Here is a 19,322-nt window from a genome sequence, read left to right on the forward strand (position 1 = left end):
TTACTGCATATGGCTAAAATAAGAAAAAAAAAAAAAAAACTGTTTAAAAGAGACCATGTCGACAATGTCATACCAAACAAAAGGCTACATTTACATTAAAGGGGACCTATTATGCAAAAATCACTTTTGTAAGGTGTTTAAACACAGCTGCGTGGCAACAGCGTGTGAATATAACCAGCTTCTAATGGAAAAAAAACTGATCAATTAATTTTTTTTTCTGCAGAAACACAAAGACCTTCTGCCTTTGTACATGCCATCAGAGGAGGAAAGCCCCGCCTATTAGAGATGATCTCTTTCTCATTAACATATGACGTTAGTCTTGTTTTAGAATCTGCCACTATGCTGACACGTAGGCATTTGAAGCTCTGGCCTCTTTCGAAAAGTGGGCTGGAAGCACAATCTTGCAATCAGGATTAAATCCAAAAAGGGGCAGTTTCAACAAGTTTTAAAACATTATTCAAGTGGTATTTTGAGCTGAAACCTCACATACACAAGACCAGAGAGTTATTTTACATCTTTTAAAAAGTGGCATAATAGGTCCCCTTTAATCCACACTCATTTGAAAACTATGTTTTTGTTTCAAAATTCTACTAATCTACACTAGCATTTCATACAAACGTTCTTGTTAGTGCTAAAATATTATACACCACTAAAACTGTCTGTAAAAGTGTGCATATGTAAATATGTGCACATATGTAAAATGTATAAAGTGGAACGTCATCTTATTTATAAGCTACAGCCCTATCACCCTGCAGCCCAAGACTAGTTACACACTGAAGCTAAGCATGGCTGAGCCTGGTCAGTACCCTGGATTGGAGACCACATGGGAAAACTAGGAGGCTGTTGGAAGTGGTGTTAGTGAGGCTAGTGGGGACACTCAACCTGTGGTCTGTGTGAGTCCTAATACCCCAGTATAGTAAAGGGGACCCTATACTGTCATTGAGCGCTGTTTTTTGCATGAGATGTAAAAAAGGTCCTCATGGCACTTCTCGTAAAGAGTAGGGGTGTAGCCCTGTGTCCTGGCCAAATTCCCTCCATCAGCCCTTACCCATCATGGCCTCCCAATCATCCCCATCCACTGAACTGACTCTATCATTGTCTCTTCACTCTACCTATAGCTGGTGTGTGGTGAGTACACTGGTGCTGTTGTCCTGTGGCTGACGTCACGAGACCCCCTTCGGGATTGTGTAATGTAAAATGTAATGTGTATTTATATAGCGCATTTATTGTGTATGGCCATACACCCAAAGCGCTTCACAATCATGAGGGGGGGTTTCTCCACACCACCACCAGTGTGCAGCATCCACTTGGTTGATGCGACGGGTGCCAGAGGACAAGCAATTGGTGGAGTGAAGTGACAGTGATACAGCCAATTCAGTGGATGGGGATAATTGGGAGGCCATGATCGTAAGGGCCGATAGAGGGACTTTGGCCAGGACACACCCCTGCTCTTTACGAGAAGTGCCATGGGATTTTTAATGACCACAGAGAGTCAGGACCTAGGTTTAACGTCTCATCCAAAAGACGAATGGCTTTGAGTGTATGGCCATACAAGACAGATGTGCTATATAAATACACACATTACATTGCATTACATATTTTGAAATCTTTGCATGTTACTACAGCACAGTTTTTGCTAAAGCGTATATTTCAGCTGGAAAACAAAAACAGTAGAAGTCTAAACTGAATTGATATTTTACAGGAGTTCTGAGAACCTGTCAATTGCAAACAAACTTAACCATCTTGACCAGGCTGTCAGCCTATCTAGAACCTAACCAAGTAAGTATATATGTCCAACATTAATCTGGATACAGTTGAAATTTGTGTTTTCATGTAAAACAAGACTCGTTGCTCACATTTGTATTTATTAATTCATTCATTTTCCTTCAGCTTAGTCCCTAATTAATCAGGGGTCACTACAAAGGAATGAACCGCCAACTACTCTGGCATATGTTTTATACAGTGGATGCCCTTCCAGCCACAACCCAGAACTGGGAAACAGTATTTAGCATTTTTTTTGCCTAAATACTGCCTACTGTAATATCAGAAATTACTCTTATAACACAACTATAAAATGCATTAGAAGAGACATACAATTCCTGTCAATATAAGTGTTCACGCTATAGCTGAAATCGCCCTCTATGCTCTCAATACCAACATTAGTCCACTAGTATACTCCACTTAAAAGAGTGAATGAAAACATCTGAAGGCAATGGCGTTTTGTTTGTGCTTTGATGGTTGATAAAAATAATATAATAACAATCAAATAAATATGCTGACAGTAATTGTGATGGCTTCAACATACAGTAGGCTCATTCTGAAAACGTAGTCCTATATACATTTCTGGAGAGTGCAAATTATGTAGCCAGAGGTACATATGGCTGCATTTCATCTTCAAAACAAATGCTAAGGGGCGCATACCTCTATATGGACAGCGTTCCCACTGTTACCAGTTTATCTGGTAGCTCAACATGTACGTCGGCGGACTTGAAACGCAGAGAGAAGTTGACAGTGACAATGGGGTTGAAGTCTGGTGAAAAACATTTCCAGAAGGCAGGTAAAACAAAACCAAAAGCTAAAAAAACAATTAAAAAACAAGTAAATACCAGTGAGAAAGCGGAAAAATCTGAAAACGTGGTAAAAATCAGGCTGCCGTGAGGGCTTTTCTTTTTCCAATTTGCTTTTTAAAAAACAGCGGTTGGGTTTAGCAAAAGGGGGTGGGCGGGTCAATCTGTGCTTTTTAAAACACTATTAGTTGGGTTTACGGAAGGGGAGGGTGGGTGAAATCGGTTGGTTGGTTATTTAGTCGACAACGGCCTCTGGTGAGAGAGAAATTTGAGATCTCAAAAAGCATACACATCGACCTCTGGTGGATTCGCAAAAACAAAACCTCCCAAAAAGGTAGCTCCCGGGATTTATTTTGCTTTCACCAGAAATGTATATAGGTGTACGTAATCAGAATTAGCCTGGGTTGGTTCACTTTGTGATGCATTGACTGAATTCTGTTGTGGATGCCATCTAGTGGTCTGATGTGATAACTCATTCGATGCACAAACTCTCACAGTGCATATAGCTGTAACGCGAACATTGGTTGTACACTTGTTAATGCGGTGCATTGTGGGATTGATTACGTGCATTTCAGAAAGTCCACTATGGTTTCGGACACCCCTATAAATGGCTGCTCCCACAAACAATGCACTTTGTAAGGGTATAGGGAGTTATTTCAGACACAGACCGTGTGTTTTCATACAACACAATATCTTCACCAACAATTTTGCAGGATTTGTACGCTTACAGGATTTCAGGCACCTCAAGAAGATAAAAACCATCTAATCCACCCTGGAGTAACTAGGTTGCTTCAGATACATTTGAAAAATGTTGTTTTCCATATTTAATCCATACTGAATTGAAGAAATATTCTTTAATATTTTAAAAGTAGAAGCCCTTCCAGCTGCAACCCAGTACTGAACAACACCTATACACACTCATTTACAGTCATAAACTACATACAATTTGGTTTATTATGGGGGAAACCGGAGCACCCAGAGGAAACCCACGAGAACACAAAAAGAATGCCAACTGGCCCAGTCAGGACTCGAACCAGCGACCTTCTTGCTGTAAGGCAGGCATGTCCAAACTCAGTCCTGAAGAGCCGGTGTCCTGCAGAGTTTAGTTCAAACCCCAATCAAACACACTCGAACTAGCTAATGAAGCTGTTTCTAGGTATACTAGAAACTTCCAGGTAGGTTTGTTGAATGAAGTTGGAGCTAAACTATGCAGGACACTGGGCCTCCAGGACTGAGTTTGGACACCCCTGCTGTAAGGTAAGTCACCATGTCACCCTGCATTTTACCTCATATGTACTGAACATAGCAGAAGAAACATCACATTAGTTTGCATTTACAATATGGAGGGTGTCTTCAAAAAGCTCAGTTTCAGTTTGGACAGTAGGACACAGCCACCTTAAGAGTTTCTGCCATTCAGTCGAGAGTATAGTCTTAGAGAAACAATTTAATCTCTGTCTATGCAAATATGTGTCCATGTGTGTGCACTCAGATAATAATATGCTATAAAGGGACAGCAATGATTACTGCGAGCTAAATAAATTACATAGACAGAAGGAAACGGGCTCTGAGCAATTACTCCATTTTCTCCCTTCTTAAAAAATCTGCAGCTCTCTTACCATTACTTGATCCTCCAAATGAAATAAGCACGGTAGAGATGGGTGATTTGTAAGAATGTAGTTTACAAATCTTCAGTAGTAAGATAAATGTGCAGTCCACAAACTAATCGGCAGATGCTTCTAAGCCATAATAGCACTGATTTGTAGTATTTTCTGCTCTTCATGAAAAGTGACATGAAAAAATAAAACAGGAAACGATGGTGCATAAATCTATTTAAGTAATATAAATATAAATAATTTGTTTAATGATGGTGCATAAAAATATCAGTGTGTTTGCTTGGGTTCACAGATTAGTGGAACATCTCTTAAAGCGCCCTATCATTTATTATTATTATTTTTTTTTCCAAATATTAGCTTTCATGTAGCGTAAATGATGTTGATGTTCATGAAAGGAAAAGTCTGTGAAGTTGCAAATATCGAAGTGCACAACAAGGTTGTTTTCTAAAAGAAAAACTGATTCTGAAGTGTTGAAACCAGCTGTCAGGAATTCCATATTCAACACATTTGCATAATGAAAGCATGTAGTCTTCATTGGCTGCCCATGAATAATGTCTACTATGACCAGCTATCAAACACTTTAGTTGGTTTGTGTTGTCAACATCATGTCAAAAGAAATGTATTGCTCAGACAAAACATTTATTCTAGTGTGACCAAAGCACTTTCACAAAAGCTCAGTCAAGCTATAAAAATGATTCGCTTACATCGCATCTGCACTTTGTGTTTTAAGATGAGAGAAAAAGAGCATAGAATTGAGCCACTGATTGTGCGCTTAATGAAAACTTAAGATTTTTAGAAATTTAGGCTTGTCTAATTAGACGGACAAAGTAACTTCATTCATTCATTTGTTTATTAATTAATTCTTGAAAAAGTACAGGATGTTTACATGAAAAATCACACTTGGATTATAGGAACAGTGAGTTCTTTGCTCATTCTTTCGTTTGTTCAGTCGTTTGTTTCTTTGTCTGTTCGTTCATTCCTCGAAATATACAAGTTTTATGCATGAAAAAAATCACACTTCAAGGACTCACTAATTAGATGAGCAAAGGAACTCTTTATTTATTTATTAATTTATGCATTTGTTCAATGATTCAATAATTTGTTTGTTCATTCATTCATTTAAAAAATAAGATGTCTGCATAAAAAAATCCCACTTCTTATATTATAGGAAGTGAGTAACTCTTCATTCATTCATTTTCATTCATTCATTCCTCAAAAATTACAAGATGTGTATGAAAAAAACTGATTAGATGGTAAAGTAACCATTAATTCATTCATCCATCCATTCATTCATTCATTCATTCATTCATTCATTCATTCATTCATTCATTCATTCATTTGTTTGTTTGTTCATTCATTCATTCGAAAAATACAGGATGTGTGCATAAAAAATCCAACTTCATAGATTATAAACAAAGTAACTCATCCTTTCTTCCTTCCTTCATTCCTACCTTCCTTCCTTTCTTAATTCCTTTCTTCTTTCCTCCCTTCCTTCCTTCCTTCCTTCATTGATTTAATCATTCAGTCGTTTTTTTGTTTGCTTGTTCATTTATTCACTCATTCATTCAATCATTCGTTTATTCATTTATTCCTGAAAAACTACAAGATGTGTGCATAAAAAAATCCAACTTCTTAGATTATAGAAAAGTAACTCATCCTTCCTTCCAACCTTCCTTAATTCAATCCTTCTTTCCTTCCTTCCTTCCTTCCTTCATTTATTCATTCATTTGTTTGCTTGTTCATTTATTCACTCATTCATTCATTTTTTAAAAGTATGGGATGTGTGCATAAAAAACCCCGCTTTTTAGATTATAAATATTCATTCATTCAGATTATAATATTCATTCATTCATTCATTCATTCATTTATTCATTCCTAAAAAAATACAAGATGTGTGCATTAAAAAATCCAACTTCTTAGATTATAGAAACAAAGTAACCCTTACTTCCTTACTTCCTACCTTCCCTCCTTCATTCATTCCTGAAAAAGTAAAAGATTTTTTGATTACATGGAAAAAGTAACTCTTCATATTTTTTCTTTTTTCGTTCGTTCGTTCGTTCGTTCGTTCGTTCGTTCGTTCGATCATTCATTCTTGAAAAGTACAAGAATTTGAATTCTTTTTTTAGCTTTTTTTTCTGAATTATAGGATCGGAGTAAGACAAGCATTCATTCATCTATTTATTAATTAATTCATTCCTTCCTGAAAAAGTAAACGTGTGCCAGAAATCCAAGGTTCTGCGCAGAGTAACTCCTTCTCTGTCTGTGACATTCTCTCTCTACTGTAATGGACTGGCCTTTCCAGATTCATTATTTTAACAGGCTGCTCTGCAGTCTGCCTTTGAGAAACGGCCTAGGAACACACCCTGTTAGCTACTTTTTGCAAAACGCTTTGAATTTCTTGACTTATAATTTCAATTCTGCTTTCTTTTTGAAGCATTTTGGTGTGTGTACTTGGGCGATTCAGAATCATGAACTCTTCGCTCATAGGACATTACAGTCCTAATTTGAGTTTAGATGTCACTGTTTTGCACAACAAAAAATATTTTTTTTTTTCAACTTAGTAAGAATCTAATTTTTCTCCACCAAAGCTACTTAAGACAAACAAGACAATCAATGATATATACACTATCAGAGGAGAAACCAGTGTAAACCGTAGCTTTGATTCTTTGATCTGATGAGGAATTGTCATAATGAAATGTCTTACTCTAGAGTGAAGACTTTGGTCTCCTAACTAATTTGATTACAATCTGAGACACAGTTAAGCTTCTTTCTCTCAATAATGCAATTATGACCTAATGCAACTTATGTTTTTTTTTTTTTTGTTTTTTTTTTTACAGTAAATACAGGCATCCCACTATGTGACTGGTTCTAGAGAAAAAAAGAATGAGATCAGAGAAAAATACAATAGCTTAGAATACTGTAATGATCAAATTAAAGTATATACACACAATTATATTCATGTATAATTTATATATATACAATTTATATTATATTATATTATATTATATTATATTATATTATATTATATTATATTATATTATATTATATTATATTATATTATATTATATTACTAACATGGCTAATTTTTTTAAATATATGAAATATATGTATACATTTCTGAACAAAATTCTATAAATTAACTACAGTTATCGAACTTGTTATTTGTGAATACAACTATATCCTTTACACAGCATCAATTACTGATCATAACCTCTCAATCCCATTCAGCATCTGGCTTAACTAGTACGGTTTATTCTAAACTTGTGGAGGTCTTTCAGTCGTCCATTCATGATCATTTTTGTGTCCTTACCATTCACATTTATCTCCTGCCTTCTGGTAAAATGCTCTGACTGCATTCAGGCCTGCTGCACTTCACTCAAAATTGCTTTCAATTATTTAATAAGATTTAAGCGAGGAGTGGTGGGTCTTACTGAACCTTTTGGATTCCAGTATAAGAGAAATCCTTTCCGAGGTGATTAAGGCGCCAGATAAATATAAATGCATGTCATAACTGATGCTAACAAAGCATTAATATACATGAGGGAAATGTGGTTAAGGGGACATGAATGGCAAGATTGGACAGACCCTTAGAGTTCACTGTGAATGCATTTAGACACTAAAATGTGCTGAGCCATAAAGCATGGATGGTAGTGAAATATGCACTCAGAAGCTTGATTTATACAGAGAGACATCTATATCAAAGTATTATATAAGTATTTAAAGGGCACCTAGGTTACCCCTTTTTTCAGATTTAATATAAGTCTTTTGCGTCTCTAGAATGTGTATATAAAGTTTCAGATTAAAATACCCATCAGATTTTTCATTATACCTTTTACAAGATGCTGTTTTATACTGATTTCCAGCAGGGGGTGGTTTTGTCGTACTGCGCCTTTAAGCCGAGTTCTGCCCGCCTACTATTTCTACATGCCTCCTCCCTCAGCTGAGTCAGACAACAGACAGACTTAAAGGAAGAAGATCTCACGTAGCGTTTGTGAGATACTACAGTAAGAACTAACCTTTACTAATCAGTATTGTGAAGTTGCATTGATGAGTCACACACAATATGCGCGCGCGCACACACACACACACACACACAGATACACACGCAGGCAGGCAGGCAGACAGACAGAGCGCGCTTAGCTTAGCTAAGGCTAACCTCAAGTACTGTGTGGATATCTGTTATGCTAATGTACAAAATAAACCTGATTTAACTTCCACAAACCGGGATTGAAGCGTCTTCTTTTATAATTGTTCGGACACACGGCTGTGCTGATGAAGTAAAGCTGAAGTAAAACTCTGTAATTAATTACACACATACTCTGTTTTAAAACACTTTAAACATGTGAAACTTACTCTTAATCACATTTGATGATGATTGCTGATCCTAGCGAACTTTGCTTTGCGTATGTCTGTCTGGTCTTGTTGACATATACACGTGACTACCGGAACATGTTAATGCGCGCAGCTGTCAATCAATTCGGTGGGCGGGGGGATCGCACACCTACGTAATGGTGCGATCGATTTGAAAACAGCTCCAATTGGCCGACCCTTTTTTTTTTGTAGTTAAATTGAAAAAAAAGGACTGGGTGTGTTCATATCACCCCAGTATGACGGTCTATACACTATACCAACACACAGATCTGTCCAAACAGCTTGAAAAGTAGATTTTTTACCATAGGTGCCCTTGAAATCTATGCTCACAAATATGTTATCCGCTGGAAGCGTGAAGGTAGTTTATTTATGTAATCATTTCTTACAATGAATTTTACTCTGAATATAATCTACCAGAGGCAGAGAAGTTATGTTCTATATCTACTGTATAGCAGCAGCACTCTGCATCAGAACAGTTAGGGTGGTTGTACTTTTTATAGATCTATAGCATACGGGACGCCTACGGTCTCCAGCCTATAGGGGCTGCCACATGGTGAGATAAGCCAAATATATGAAGCTTAAACTTGCCTTTTAATAGTACATAAAATCTGCATCCAAATGCCAAGCGTGTTTGCTGCGAGGCGCAAAAAAAAAATAGTTAGAAGCAAAGCTTTGTGGAATATTTTTTTTTCATTTATATGTTCATTCAAACTAATTTAATTAAAATGCAAAATACTATATTCCATCTTTTACTCACTGTGATGGCGTTATTTTTATTCAGGAGACATAATATTATATTTTAAAAACATTGCAGTACAACAAGCATGACACTATGTGGTGTACTTCCACTACAAGGACAGAAAAAAAACAGAAATTTGATTGTGGAACACTTTAATATTTGTTCTACAGTTTAAATGCTTAGACATTGTATAGGTTCAAGAGGTATAAATGCAATTAAAGACAGTTTGAGAACAAAGTTGAAGGGCCCTATCATACACAACCACAATAAGGCGTAAGATGTGTATGGCGCGTTTTGTTGCTATTTTCAGACTAGTGCAACCCTAATTTTCATGTTTTGCACAACATCGTTTAAATAGCCAATCCATTTGCACCACTGTATGGACTTATAAGTGTGCTGGTCTGAAAAGAAGGTGTGTTAAGGCGCATTGTTGGCACATTGCTATTTTGAAGAACTGAAAGCCTAAGGTCTAAAGTCCAACAGAGTGCGTTAGTTATGTGCCTATGCAGGTCCAAATGCTTACACATGGCTTAACACACAGAATGTACAGCAATACATAAATATATTTACATATGAAAAAAATAAAAGAATTAAAATGTTACATGAATAAAAAAAACACTGCCTCCATGCCCTCTTAATGTCGGGGGGCTTTTTTCAGTTTATTCATGACAATTTGCATTTGTATAATGTTATTATTACTAATAGCATTTTTTATTATATGCATATTGATATTTGCTTTAATAAAAACAAGTTCAGATTTATCCACATGTCAAGTTTTGGAGACGTTTGCATCACCATATGGGGCATAAGAATAGGACGTGTGTTTAGATATAACTAAATTTTTTGACCACACTTCATTATTATTGTTCATTTATTCGTTTGCTGGAAATTAGAACTGCATTTAGAAATAGTTGTGAAACAAATCTTTGCACCTAACAAATTAAAATAAATATGTAGGCTAATAGATGACATCAGTGGAGTGCGTACAACACCATTTCCTTATCCTCAAAAGTAAAGGAGTAAAGAGTAAAAGTAAAGAGAAAGTAAAGAGGCATTTATCCTCACTGCAGTTGGTCTGTTTAGCTGTTTTCTCGCTAATGATGCATTCAGTTTTTCTGCTTACAAAGTCTGCCATGTAAATAGCAAATGTGCCATGGCGTGACACAACTGACCCTTGAAGAAGTGGGAGATGAGACTCTGGTTGGTTTAAAGCACATTTAGCTCAAAACACACCCATAACTCATTAAGAGAAAAAAAACAACCCTATTAGACCATGTGCAAGGGCGCAAACCATATTTTTCCATCCTTAAAACAGCAAAAGTGGATTTTATTTTAAATTTGGTAAAACTGCTATCAGATGATTATATAATAAAACTAAAATGCACTTTATCCAAATTTACATCTACTAACTAAAGAAAATCTATAGCTGTTTTCAGAATAAAACAATGTTTAAAAATAAAGCAAAAACTCTCTTGATATTGAAATAAAATTACTTTGAATAAGTTATTTTTCCAAAATTAATAAATTAAATATATACATTTAAAAAAGCTGTTTACAACATTTTTGATCACATTTAAGCAACTTACCGGAACTATGTGGAATGGTTACTACTAAAAGGATATTACAGTTACATGTGTTTTCTTTTAACAAAGTTGATAAATTACAAAATAATTACGAAACTTTCAAAATGACTCCTCCTGTTCTAGTGTTAAAGTTGCAGTATGTAAGTTTGACAAGCAGTGGTTAAACTAGGCATTGCATGTTCTAAATAAAAGTACTGTGTTTTTTGTTCTAGCCAACACTTGAAATTTATATTTTAGAAAATACGTCTATTTCTTGCAGCTGAACAACAGGATAAACTGACAATGATCACCTCAGGCACACCGTTATTCAGTGTTAAATGCTAATAATGTAAGTTTGAATGGCATTTCACATGACATTTATCGCCATACTATTGAAAGCAGCAGCAGACAGTTTACCTCAGATCTAGAAAATTTAAACAAACAGTTTGAAATTGAGCTTTGGAACTGTGATTCAGTGCAAGCCAACACGGATCAGAGATCCAGCATGTACATTTATTAATGCTAAAGAGGTTTAATTTGTTTTAATTAGAGTATAAACCTTACCATTTTGTTGGAGTGCAGTGAGTGCACTATTCTGTGCTTTCGAAATGGCTTTATTTAAATTTCTGTCGGGTTTCGTCTGGTGCAAACTGTTTATCGCTGCAAATTTTGCCACCTAGCATGTTGCTAGTACACAGTGTTGCAATGTAACCTGCTCACCTAATGTTTACGTTCATAACATTTATATTATTTGCTATTTAATAACCACCTCATGTGGAACTCTGAATCTGCGTCTCATTTCAAGGCTGCTACTGTCCACCAAAGGTCGCATTTCACGACTGAATGAATGAAATACGCTGTTTTTCACCAAGGCAACCCGGGGTGCTTAAATATATTAGACTAAAATGGCATTGGGTGGGTTTAAGGGACCTAAACAAAGACAGACGTTCCGGCATGTAATGCACATTTTCAAAGCAGTATATCTGACTTAAGCATTGTTTTTCAGAGAAACAAGAATGTTAACTTGGCATGTTTCTTAAATATCTGCAAACATATTATTATTATTATCACAAACTTACTTACAGCACCATTAAACATTACAAAGTTCTTTCAAAACAGTAAAGAATCACATCATGACTAAGCATTTGACTGGTAGTCTAGTCCTCTCTGTTAATATCACTTTCCAGGTAGAAATCTGATCACTCTGCCACGTCTGTGTTTGCAGAGATAAACCCAACTACAGCTGTAGAAATTAAGCACACTTTAGCAGTAATGCTCACGCTAGATCTGCTGCCTAATCAGCGGGCTAATTGCACATTCTCATAGCTCTGCATTTTTAATAGCAGTCAAATAAACGGTCTTTCACAATAATCCAGCCTTTCTAAACAACTGTGTCAGAGATGAACCACCAGCACTCCCTGAATAGCTCTTTGCACTGTGGTTTTGGCTGTTAAGGGCACTTGTTAAGTTTGTAAAAATGGTAAACAGCAGCACATTTCCTGCTCTGATTAACTTCATTTATGCTGTTGTAGTTTGTTATGGATTGTGTACAATGTAAATTAATTTGGCTCTCGTGAGTCAAGGAGGTAGCTGATTTTTAATGCATTGCCAAGCTATAATTTCAGTTTTTATAGTGACATTTCTACTTTTCTTTCTGTCAAGGTCAGATTTAGTTGGGTGAAGTAATCTTGGAGAACAATCAACCTGTGCTTTACAGTTAAAAAAAAAAAAAAAAAAAAAAGAATAAGAATTAAGTTCTCTACCTACTGCTTAACACAGACACTTTACATTTACTGTACATGCTGTCCATAAACATGTCTGTAAATGCAGCATGTAAATTATGTGCATATTTGAAAAGAAATTTGCAAAAACAACATAAACAGCAGCAGCAAAACACATGCACACACATAAACAGTAAGCCAAAGGTGAGAGTAAAAATCTGCATTGGTGAGAGCATAAAAAAAGCTTCACTTTCCAGATGGCCGCTATCATTTTATTAATTCCAACACTGTCTGAGAATGTGATAATATTTAGTGTGACTATTTGCTGTGCTTTTCTGATTATATAGAATAAATATGTGATCTGATGGATATGAAGAAACTTTTTTATTTACATTGACTCATGTACATTTGAAAATGTAAAGTGCCAAATATCTTCCCAAGTTTGTAATAAGAATGTTATATAAATCTGTTGTCAACTTAAGAAAAGCATCTCTAAACATATGTGCAGTTTTTTACAGAATAAAATATCTGTTTAAAAGCAAAGATATAAAACCATAAAGTAAATAAATATTGTTACTGTAACATTAATTTATGACTACAACAAAATATTAATAATATTAAGTCATTCATTCATTTTCTTGTCTGCTTAGTCCCTTTATTATTTATTTATTATTTTTATTATTATTTACTGTCATCATGACAAAGATAAAATAAATCAGTTATTATAAATGAGTTATTAAAACTATTATTTTTAGAAATGTGCTGAAAAAATCTTCTCTCCGTTAAAAAGAAATTGGAGAAAAATAAACAGGGGCTAATAATACTGACTTCAACTGTATTTCATATATAGATGGTATATATACCACACAGATGTGTGATCTTGCTGTGCACTATGATTCTCATTTAATGAATTTAGGTTGTCTCGATAACACATCTGTCCCTTTTAAAACCAGAATAATTATCTGTGAATGTGTTTTATATGTTCTCTGGGAAATTACTCATCATAGGTAATAGTCCCACAAACATTTACAGCCTATTTGCCAAGATGGTTAAAGGGACGAGGGCATCATTAACAACCAAACAATTACTGCTTTCTTGTAAAACTCACAGTGTCCTAGAAATGCATTTAGAGTTTGGCAAAATCCTTCAAGTCTCAGTGTCAAGACAATAACAACCTAAAAAACGGGAAATTACTACAAATCACCAAAGCAAAGAACAAAGACGGCCAAACAGAAATATTAAAAACTAAGGGGAAATCCAGAATCAGTATCACATGTTGATTGGAATTCTATTATTTATTTGATGTATTTATATATTTATAAATATATACATTTTATAAATGTATAAATTAGACCAGAGGCTCATCTCCTGTTTCCAGAATGCAACACAAACTGCTTGAGAAACTGTTCTACTATGATAATTGGTAATGAAAATAAATATTGTTCAAAAGGATGTACTTGTGTTTACCAACTGTTCATCCAGTTAAACATGAATTTTGAACTGTAGGCCTACACAAGCTCCAAACAGCGATTTTTGATCATCTTAATCTGACTAAAGTCATAGCTGCTGAACTAAACACAAATGGAATTAAGACATGTGGAGTATGCATTTATTAGTGGCATTATTGAAGTAAACAAGTTTTATTTCTTTCCATTTGGCATGCATTATTAAATTCCATAAAACTCTCACCAGTCCTTACTCCTTATTTGCGTCTAATACCCCAGTTTGACAAGGGGGCATGAATGAATTGTTCATGAGTTAAAGTAAAACAGCCAAACTGCAGTTAAAGTTAACCATCCTGCTAATTTGATTTAGAAGGGCACTTTTTTGTCAGACGGCTCACCGATCAGGTATACATCCACGCTAAAATAGCTTGCGTAGAATAGATCCAGCTCCCAAACCAACTTTGAGAATAGATTAACGGCAACATTTTTTTTGTCGCTAGATAAGAGTCTCACGTTAACGCAGCACGTTATTGTCAATAACGGCCCACCACTAATATATATACACAAATATTAATTTGGAAATGTATTATTTAATAAAATTTAAATAAAATGGCAAAAAAAATAAAATAAAAATCACAGCAAAAGCCAAACAATATCACTTGCCAACAGTCAAATAACAGAAAAAATCATCTGGCACAAAAGAATTTGAGCAATCAGTTCAACAACCAAACAATTACCTCATTCTTGGAAATCTCAAAATGTCTAGAAACATATTCAGACCTGTAATCCTACGAATCTCATTTTCAAGACAATAAACACCTGAAAAATGAACAAATTACCTCAAATCACTACTGAAAGCAAAAAAGGCAACAGAAACGTGAAAGCTCAAGGGAAAACCAACTTCAGAAATTGGATAATATATTTTATACGTTTACCCAAATAATTAATGATTAATCCAATCAAACTGCTTGTACACCACAAAAATGATACCAAAGTAAAAAAAATAAACACTCAACAACAGCCAAATGACAGCAAAAATCAGTGGGTACAAACAGAACATTTTTAAAGGAACAACTCATCCTTAGCAACCAAACAATTACTGCTTTCTTGTAAAGTTCGCAGTGTTCTTTTTAGATCTCGATGTAAACATTGTCAAGACAATGAACACCTGATAAATTGACAAATTATCTCAAATCACCATTGGAAGTAAAAATGGCAACAGGACTATGAAAAGGGACAACCAGTTCCAGAATCAAATGTCACATATTTATTTAAAATTGTATAATTTATTTAGGAAATAAAATTGATTAAATAATAAGTTACTAAGCAAACAAAACTGCTTGAAGACCACAAATAATACACCAAACTGAATATGTATTACAGAAGATACTTGGTTGTATGAACAGAAGATTCAGGGAACAAGCACATCAACAAAAAACAAACAATTAATGCCTTCTTGTAAAATTCACAGTGTCCTAGTAAGACCTTGGCGTAATCCTCAGAGTCTCATTGTCAAGACACTCAACACCTGAAAAATTGATAAATTACCTCAAATCACCATTGGAGGCAAAGACAGCAACAAAAATGTGGAAAAGCTCAAGGGAAAACCAATTCCAGACTCAATATCACATATTTACCAGAAGTTTGATTATTTATTTGGAAAATAAATGTAATTGATTAATTACAAAGCAAACCGAACTCCTTGAACACCACAAATATGTCTACACCACACCAATACGATGGTCTAAAATTCACACTCAACAAAAGATGAACCAAACTAACTACATGGAGTCTCATTGTCAAGACTGTTAGTACCTAAAAAAATGGACAAATTACCTCAAATCACCATTGGAAGGGAAGATTTTATCAGAAATGTGGAAAGCTACATGCTAAAACAATTCCAGAATCAAATATCACATATTTAATTGGAAGTTGATGATTTATATGGAAAAAAGTTGTAATGAATGAATTACTAAGCAAACCAAACTACTTTATTGGAGACCACAAATAATGCAACAAAAATCTAAAATTCATACTCAACAACAGATAGATTACAGTAAAAACCATGGTGTTTTATGACAGACGGTTTTATGAAACAAGTACATCAACAACCAAATAATTTATTGTAAAATTTGCAGTGTCCTATTCAGACCTTGGCATAATCCTCCAACTCTCATTGTCAAGACAATAAACACCTGGAAAATGGACAAATTACTTCAAAACACCATTAAAGAAAAAAGATTGTACCAGAAATACTTGGAGACCACAAATAATAGACCAAAAATCTAAAATTCACACACAACAAGATAAATTACAGTAAAAACCAAGGAACAAGCACATCATCAACAACCAAACAAACACTGATTTCTTCTCCCAGTCTCATTGTAGAGACAATAAACACCTGAAAAATGGACAAATTACCTCAAATCACCATTAAAAAAAGAAAGGTTGTATTAGTAATGTGGAAAGATGCATGCTTTAATTCCAGAATCCAATATCACTTATTTACTTGGAATTTGATCATTTATTTGGAAAATGAATGTAATTAATTAATTACTAAGCAAACCAAACTGTTTAATTGGGGAACACAAATAATACGATAAAAATCTAAAATTTACACTTAACAACAGATAAATTACAGTAAAAACCATGGTGTTTTACGAACAGAAGATTTTCAAGGAACAAGCACATCAACAACCAAACAAGCACTGATTTCTTGTAAAATTTGCAGTGTCCTATTTAGACCTTGGCGCAATCCTCCGAGTCTCATTGTCAAGACAATAAACACCTGAAAAATGGACAAATTACCTCAGAACACCATTGGAGGCAAAGATGGCAACAGAAATGCAGGAAAGCTCAAGGGGAAAACCAATTCCAGACTCAATATCATGTACAATCAGCAGGAGCCTCGCACCATCGCACAAGTTTTATGCGCATCAGATAAATATGTGTCGAAATAAAATGTATAACGGCCCGAACATCAAGGAGATTTGTGACAGACTGCTGAATTGTACAGAATGGAAAAGCCTCGGGGGGAAATATGTGGTGGCACTTGTGCAGAATGAAAGCCCTCTCAATCAGTAGGGCACATTAGAGGGCTTTTTTGTGAAGCAGCGCTTCTTGGCTTTCTTCCAAATGCAAGAAGGATAATTCAAACTGACAGAGTGACCCCCTTCATACACAAATGCTGCTGGTCTTATGGAATAACAATCAGATCAAACAGAGGCACGGAGGAAAGCAAACAGGGAGAGAAATGTCTTTTATCAGATGTTTGAAGGAAAGGACAGCGCAGCACCTGAACTGTGACCTTCATACGTTCGGAGAAAAAGATATAGGAAATGGGTGCTGGTTTTCTAAGGAATAACTTATGAGAATGCACCAGCGTGGTTATGGCATGAACAGATATGAGTTTAATCAAACAAGATTTTTTTATATACATATTTAATAAGTAAAAGCTGTCAGATTCTGCACATTGTGTTTGTTGTTTTAATCCCATTTATCATTGCATTTCTGCAAAATACAACGGGGAAAGCTACGGGATTATATGGAAATACAAGTGAAATCTGTAGATTGTATGTAAGCATGCACATTATCCTCATTCTTTTTCTTTTTTTCTAGATTCACTGTTAAAAATTACATAAATAAACAGTAAACAATAAAACAAATTAAAATGATTTAAAATTGTTATTTACACAGAATTTTTTTTACATATTTACCCCTGTAATTGGTAAATGTATATATTATATAAATTATATATATATATATACACACACATATATATATATATATATATATATATATATATATATATATATATATATATATATATATATACACACACACACACACACACACACACACACACACACACACACACACACACACACACACACACACACACACACACACACACACGCACACACACACACACACACAATAAAACAATAAATGCAAATTATTTTACAAACCATCCCTCTTACCTACAGTGTTCAGCATAATTGAGTACACCCCATTTCGGAAATGAATATTTTTATACATTTCCCAGTAAATATATAGACAATGTATTTTGCTGCATTTAAACAAAACAGATATATTAAACATATATTTATAATAAAATAACATTTTAGTCATCAAACATATTTAGAAATTGAAAGATAATACAATTAAATTCAAGCAAAACATTGCAAAAAAAAATACAACTTACAAAATTTCAAAATATTTTCCCTGTTTTTTTTGCTTCTCTTGATTTTTCTTCTTTTCTAAATTTGTATTTAATAATTTTCTATAAGATGTAAATTTGGTTGTCCAAAAACTTGTACCGTTAAAGTACGTTATGAGGTCTGGAGCTCCAGATTTGACTCCAGAACTGACTGATCTAATGTGTTTGCAAAAATATATTATTTTATAGCTTCATATTAAAATATGAAATTAAAAGAGAGATTTGTATATATGCTGAGCACTGTATATTATATTATATTTTATTATATTATATTATATTATATTATATAAAACTATTATAAACAATAAAACAATAAATGGAATTATTTTACAAACCGTTCCTCCTATCTATGAGGCTAATAAAAGAGAAAACAAACAAACGAAAGTATTACAAGAACCAATGATAAAAATATTTTAAGAACTGCTTGCTAAAAGGATCTTTTGAACTAAAAGTGGCTTTTGATCTTTGAAATTAACTCACTTTTGCCTTTAGTAACCTTTATTTTTGAAAGTATCAGAAGATGTTCTACCTCAGAAGGAAAAGGTCAGTTTGTTATTGAAGATTTCGACAAGCATACAAATTTCCATTTCTCCATTTTAATTTTAGTAAATTAACCTGACCTTAAAGTATATGATTAATTTGCTGAGTTCTTTACTGTTGGCATTGCCATCATACCATACCAATAAAGTAACTAAGCTAATTGTATAGATCTAATTAGGGATTGTATCCTTTCTATCACACTCTCCTTCTTTAAAGTTTATCACTAGTAACAGAAGGAAACTCTGTGAAAAGATATAACACAAAGTATCATTGCATTTATTTAATCATTATTACTATTCTGAAACTTGGACTCGCATCTTTCCAAAAGTCAAATGAGGATAAAGTGCAGATAATCTTATCTTGCTCTTCTTGAATTATGTATTGCATCATACAAACATCTCTACACTAATTATCATATCATAATCTCTCATTTGAAGTATCGGGATGACAATCGACAGCGAACTCCACTGCAAAATCCAAAGTGCGAATCAATTAAATCGCAACAACGGATCTATCAAGCCTCATAACGCGCTAGCGAATCTGAA

At 34.4% G+C, this 19,322-nt stretch overlaps 1 protein-coding gene across 3 annotated transcripts in view; it reads right to left on the reverse strand.

The window, feature by feature from the left end:
* Positions 1-19,322, reverse strand: part of galnt9 (polypeptide N-acetylgalactosaminyltransferase 9) — a 182,842-nt gene that overhangs the window by 162,654 nt on the left and 866 nt on the right. The gene's annotated exons all lie outside the window — the stretch shown is intronic.

The sequence above is a fragment of the Danio rerio genome, chromosome 5, assembly GCF_049306965.1.
Source record: "Danio rerio strain Tuebingen ecotype United States chromosome 5, GRCz12tu, whole genome shotgun sequence".
In the NCBI taxonomy this organism is placed as follows: Eukaryota; Metazoa; Chordata; class Actinopteri; order Cypriniformes; family Danionidae; genus Danio; species Danio rerio.